This window comes from Chrysemys picta, chromosome 2 (assembly GCF_011386835.1).
Source record: "Chrysemys picta bellii isolate R12L10 chromosome 2, ASM1138683v2, whole genome shotgun sequence".
NCBI classification, from domain to species: Eukaryota; Metazoa; Chordata; order Testudines; family Emydidae; genus Chrysemys; species Chrysemys picta.
Window position 1 is genome coordinate 13,101,298 of NC_088792.1, and position 6,246 is coordinate 13,107,543.

A 6,246-nucleotide genomic window follows, 5' to 3' on the forward strand; every position below is an offset into this window, starting at 1 on the left:
ACAAATATCTGCCCCTGTTTACTGTTAGAAGAACTAATGCCTTAGGATCTCCCATAGGCACAAATATATACTCCAGACACAACATGCAAGCTACAAGGTCAAAGAACAGTAAGAAAAGTGTGTGACAAAGCACAGACAAATAGGAACATAAACAACAACAACGAGGAAAGAATTATTCACCAATAAAACTGTTAGTGAGATAACTGGATATTCCAGTATCAGGGAGTAGCCGTGTTAGTCTGTATCTACAAAAACAACAAGGAGTCTGGTGGCACCTTAAAGACTACCAGATTTATTTGGGCATAAGCTTTCGTGGGTAAAAACCTCACTTCTTCAGACTATGCATCCGAAGAAGTGAGGTTTTTACCCACGAAAGCTTATGCCCAAATAAATCTATTAGTCTTTAAGGTGCCACCAGACTCCTTGTTGTTTTTGTGAATATTCCAGGGGACTAGATATCAAACACTAGGAAAATATGAACATTTGCCAAAGGGCACCAGAATCATTCATTAATGACAACTTGCCTTTTTTTGTTTAGATATTCCTCTGGAAAAGTCTGCTTTTCCCCCTCCCCATTGTATTGAGTTTATTCACTCTTATTAACACTCGCCTGTGATGATTTGGGAATGTGTCTGTACAACGTATGAATTCTGTGTGAGATTAGGAACTCTCTGTATGTGTCTTTACCAAGCTGCAAACTCCATTTTCAGTGTGAAGGTGTAACAGGGTGGCTTGCCCTGAGGGCTGGAGCTAAGCCAACTGATTACAGAATGATCCCCAGCTGAGGGGAATCAGGCAAATTCCCCATAAAGAGCAGAAGGTGGCTGTAATAATGGGAATTTCACTGCAACATCCTAGTAAGAGCATCAGGAAAATGGGGCCCTTTTAAAAAAAAAGAACAATTTTGCAATTCTTTAAAAATACTGGGAAAGGTGAAAGAGTTTATGGCGTCCGGTGCTTGGTAGTCATAGACTCAGCAAGTGAGTCTGCTTTGTCATAAAACACAAGAAGAAGAAGAAGTCAAATGAATGAGAGCCAGGCTTAAGTGTTGACACAGCTCAGCTGGAAAGAGAGACAGGCAGAAAGCTCAAAGAGTAAGGAAGCCTGTCCAGTCAGAGAGAGATATTTCTTAAGCAGGGATGAGACAGAGTGACCCAGAGGAGAACTTAAGATGCTGGGTAGGAAGTAGCCCATGGAAAACTACAGCACAGATAAAGGAGTAGACCTTGGTGTTCAGTACAAGGCCCTGGGCTAGAACCCAGAGCAGAGGGTGGGACTGCATTCCTCCTAATAGCCCCAAGGAAGGTGGTGTACAAGCCCACCACAAAGGTTATAAAGTCCAGCAAGGAAGCTACAAACTGAGGAATAGCCCCAGTGAGAGCAGAAAAATGTTGTGTTTTAAGATGCTTTTGGGACTCTTAGTTTGGGTAATTGTGACCCCACATGGAGTGGACTTAAGGCAGTGATTGAGTGGGAGGGCTGAGTCACTGGAAGAAAAAACCACCACAGTGCCAGAAGAATCATCAGCAGTAGGGTGCTTGGGAAGTACAAGCTGCTGCACCAGATCTGGTCGCAAGAGGATACCTAGTAGTGAGTGAATTCGTTTAAAGAGGGCTAGTTGCCTTCTCTGGGGTCACTTTACCTCCATGTGGGGTTGAAATTCCAAGAGAAGTGGTTCAGGGCTGACAATGGAGGGTCACTAAATCAGGATAGTCCTCTATTGAAATACAAACTCTCTAGACAATTAACTGGTTCCCAACTGGGAGAACTGGTTAATTAGGAGAGGAGGCCTGGCAATGAAGTCACCTGAGGAGGCAAATCTAGGAGTCAGCTGACCGAGGGTCTGGGAGGTTATACCAGGTAGGAGCTGATGTCTTTGACCATTTTCACCAGCTCAAGCTGAGGACCTGCATGTGGGATCCTAATGAGGCAGGAGGAACCCTGCCTTCCTGGACATAGATCATCCCCCAAGGACTCTCAATGGAAAGGTGAGCTAGGGTGGGGCATTACTTTTGCTGCTCTCTAAATTACCTGAATTCTCTTGTGCTTTATTTCTTAAGAAAAGAGTAATGGCATTAGAATTCTGTGCAAAACCTGTATATTTGCACCTGTCATGTGCTGCCTGAGAGAGCCAAACTGTAACCTAGAAGACTTATTGCAACAGAATATACACCCATGTTCACACCCTGCACAGTATTGTAATGTTTGTAGAAGATGTTCCTTGTGAGCAATCATTAAAAAAACTCCTAATTTTCTGATTAATAATATGGCAAAAATGCACATGGTAGTGTTATATGTGAAGTTATAAACATAAGTTGAGATCATGACAAAAAGTGTAGTTTTTTTTCCCCCAGAAAAATCTGGGGTGTGACCACACCCATTGGTAAGATACAAAGGACAAGTTGACACCTCAGCCAGACATAAACAAGGCTGATGGTTGGCAGGAAAGGGGTAGGGGCAAAATAAAGCTACATTTTTTAGCAAAGAAACAGTATGGAGTTCACTTCCACACAGACTGCCTGTCATCTTGCTCCCAGCTAGAAATGTTTGCAAGAGGGGGTGACCGAAACTATAGTAAACCGGCAAATAACCCAAGATACCTCTCTCTCTCCCTGCCCATCACCTTCTTTGTACCTGAAAAGACAAAGGAAGCAGTCATGGGATTCTGGGGGAGGACTCCTGACCTGAAGAGTTTGGTCAGGAAGACGGCTGAAAGCACGTGGCGAGAGAACTTGGTTTTGACTCTAACAGAGTTTGTTAGGCACCAGTAAGTGTTTTCTCTTTATTTTTCTTGTAACCATTTCTGACGTGTATGCCTCATTACTTGAACTCACTTAAAATCTCTTTTTGTCATTAGTAATCTTGTTTTATCTACGCCAGTGTGTTCAAGTTGAAGTGTCTGGGTTACTCCGTTTGGGGTAACAAGTTGTGTGCATATTATTCCCTTGAAGGAATAACGGACTCAGTATATTTGTGCTGGGCAGGAGAGGGCTGGGCAGCACAGGACATACGTTTCTGGAGGACAATCGGAGACAGGGAATGTGTTGGGGTCACCCTGTGATAAGCTTTAAAGCTGGTAAGAGCCAAGGTGTGGCTGGCTGCCCGCAGCACCCACCCTGACATAGCGGGGACTGACTTACACGCTGGAGGCTGTCTGTGGGCAGTCCACGTTGAAGGCTACAGCGGCCAGGCATTGTAAAGGGCACCTGAGGTGACATGGCAGGGGTGACACAGCTGCTCATTGGTCTGGGTTGTACCCTGGTATGTCACACTCACTCCTTTGGGTGGCATTCTGGGAGATGGTGTCTTAAAGCCACAGGTGGAGTCTGAGGAGTCAGCGCTGGTTCCAGGGGCTTGGTAGTGGACCGAATGGTTGTAGCTCTCAGCACAGGGTGCTAGGTAGAGGGTCTTCACCCTGAGAGTGGGCCCAGGGACCCCAAGACAGGGAAAATATCTGGGCTCTGTTATCCAGAGGCTTAAAACACGTGGGATCCAGCAGCTGGATGCCTATTGAGATGTAGGGAAGCTTTAAGCATTGAGGGGGGGGGAGAGGGGCATTTGTTTGCATCCTCTCTTAGCAGTCTGGTGCGCCTCCAGCAGTAGGAGCTCATCCAGATCTCTGACATACCCTCTAGCTTCTCAGGCTCAGAGTCTCAAAGCTATTTGTCACTTGGTGTTACGGCAATACAAATACTAGTAACGAGAAATCACTCTGTTCAATGGGAATTGAGAATATCTAGCACCTCCCAGGATCAGGCCATAGTCAACACAAAGCTCCTTAAGGCCTATGTGCTGAATTCATCCTCTAGCCTCTTTGTCAGGGAGGGGTAGACAACGGAGTCAGGCCAGAGGCTCCCCTTGTGCAACAGATGTTGCACTTTAATTTGCATGTTCCCCTTCCCCCAAAAATGTACAAACAAGATGTCGAGGTCCCTTGCTCAGTTTCCTTGCAGAGCTCCTAGCGCCCATTCTCTGTGCAGTCTGTGGTCTGGCAACCCGGCACCTGTGAATCATTGATGTGGTTACAGCCTTAATTGCACACCTAAATGGGCAATTTCAGGCTCCCCTGGAGGAGTGAACCTGGGAAGTGAAAGATGCTGATAAACCCGTGAGTGCAAAGGCACTTGTTAAATCAGGGCTGCCCAGAGGGGGGGCAAGTGGTCTTCGGTGGCAGTTCGGTGGCGGGGGATCCTTCCGCTCCAGGACCTGCCGCCGAAGTGCCCTGAAGACCTGCGGTGGGGGGTCCTTCTGCCCCGGGACCCGCTGCCTAAGTGCCGGGTCTTCAGCGGCAATTCGGCAGCTGGGGCCCCCTGAATCCTCTGGGTGGCCCTGTGTTAAATGGAGCTGCAACTCTGTCAATTCACAGAGGCTCCAGGTCATGTACAGGGCCAGACTGTGCCAGTCCTAATGCAGCCGTACAGGAGTATAAGGGGTAGTGAGCTCCACACACATCCCTACCCAGCCAAGCTTGGGGTCTCTGTGTACCCACTATGCTCCCACCCGGTGGGTAGGAAGGGAAGGGGAGACAAGAAGTGGGTGGAGTCTTGGTTTTAGCCCATCTCCCTGTCCATGGCTTTGGGTAGCTGTAAAGCAAAGAAGCAAATTACATAGAAACAGACATTGCCATACTGGATCTAACTATTGGTCCATCTAGTCCAGAATTCTGTCTCCTACAGTGGCCAGCACCTGATGCATCATAGTAAGAGTCAAGCAGCACCACCGTAGGCAGATGTGGGATAATCTGCCCCCAACTCTAATTCCTAATAGAGATGGTTTTTAAACCCCGTACATGAAGTTTTCCCCTTCCAAACTGTGTTTGCATTAGTTCTTATGACTCTGGATCATCTTCTTCCCCATGTAAATGTGTGGTTTGCCTTTGAATCTTAGCAAGTTCTTTGCCTGAATGACATCATGTGGCAATGAGTTTCACAGTCTAATTACACATTGAATGAAAAAGCATTTTTCATTGGTTTTGAATGTGATACTTTTCAATTTCATAGGATGTTCCGCCTTTGTGTTTTCTGTTCCAGCCAAGGCCCCTCTCACGGACCAGATCCCCATTGTGCTAGGCGCTGTGCAAACAGAACAAAAAGACAGTCCCTGCCCCGAAGAACTTAGTCTAAGTATGAGACAGACAACTGATGGATACAGACAGACCAAGGGAATGAGGAGACACAATTGAAATGAGGCATGTCAACTAGTGACATGTTACTGAGATTACCTAGTATTTTCTGATAGAAACACTATAAGCAGGAAAATAGCAGATGACAAGTAGTGAATTCTCTTGTTCACACTCAAATAACCTTTTTCACATATGTATGTAGATGTTCACACAAAGATCCACCATCTCCTGAATATCTGTGTGAACAAAAAAGTTGTTTCCACTGATTCTGGGGTATAATCAATAGTAAGGGGCCACTACCTGGTCAAGCAGAAGACTTTTTCTGGATTCAAACGACAATCCACAAACTCTGTTTATGCAGTATGCAGCCAGAACAACTGCTGTGTAATTAAAGGGCATCTAAAAATAACAATGCAGGGACTGGTTTGTACACTTCAGTAAGAGTGAGGGGAGTGGGGAAAACATGAGACCAATTGATATCATTTTTACAGATCTCGGGGTAGTCTCCCTTTGTTTGAGGGGTATATGGAACGCTACATGTTAACTCAGTCCTAGGGGGCGCTGGAGTACTGCAGGAATGCAGACAATGAATGTGGTTAACGCCAGTCACCAATACTGGACACACAATACAAGTGTTGGAATCCCCACCACATTTGGATCAAATGTCTGGCTGAACCCACTGCGGGGATGACGGGGGGAGAGGATTCCAGCTTGAAATCACAGGGGCTTTTAAGTGGCAGCTGTCAAACAAAGCTGGAATACAGTTAAAAACCTGAACCCCTGCGGCGACAGGAGTCAGGAGGGTCTGCAGAAAATCAGGCTGCAGGTTGTCCCCAGGAGAACAGAAGATAGGGTTGGGGGAGGGGGGGGGGGCTTAAGGCTAAGGTGGGCCTACCTATTTGCATGAGGCAAATGCTTAGGCATTTGTTGTTTGAACGCTGCTGTCCTTACACATTCCTATGGCTTAATAAATAACACTTTATTTCGCAGAAGCTGTTCTCTAGCACTGTGTTTACCAGGTGGTCACAGCTCCCAGAGGCAGTAGATATCAGGGGCCAAAGCCAGTTGGTTCTGATGACATAATAGAGTTGATTAATGGGGTGCTTTAGCTTGGTGATCTAGTC

General features: G+C 46.3%; 1 long non-coding RNA gene across 1 annotated transcript; it reads left to right on the plus strand.

Annotated features, from left to right (window-relative positions):
* Window positions 1-850: 850 nt before the first annotated feature.
* Window positions 851-6,036, plus strand: LOC135981250 (uncharacterized). The gene is made up of 3 exons (XR_010598192.1): window positions 851-1,988; window positions 2,643-2,767; window positions 5,031-6,036. It is a non-coding gene; the product is annotated as an uncharacterized LOC135981250 (long non-coding RNA).
* Window positions 6,037-6,246: the final 210 nt, after the last annotated feature.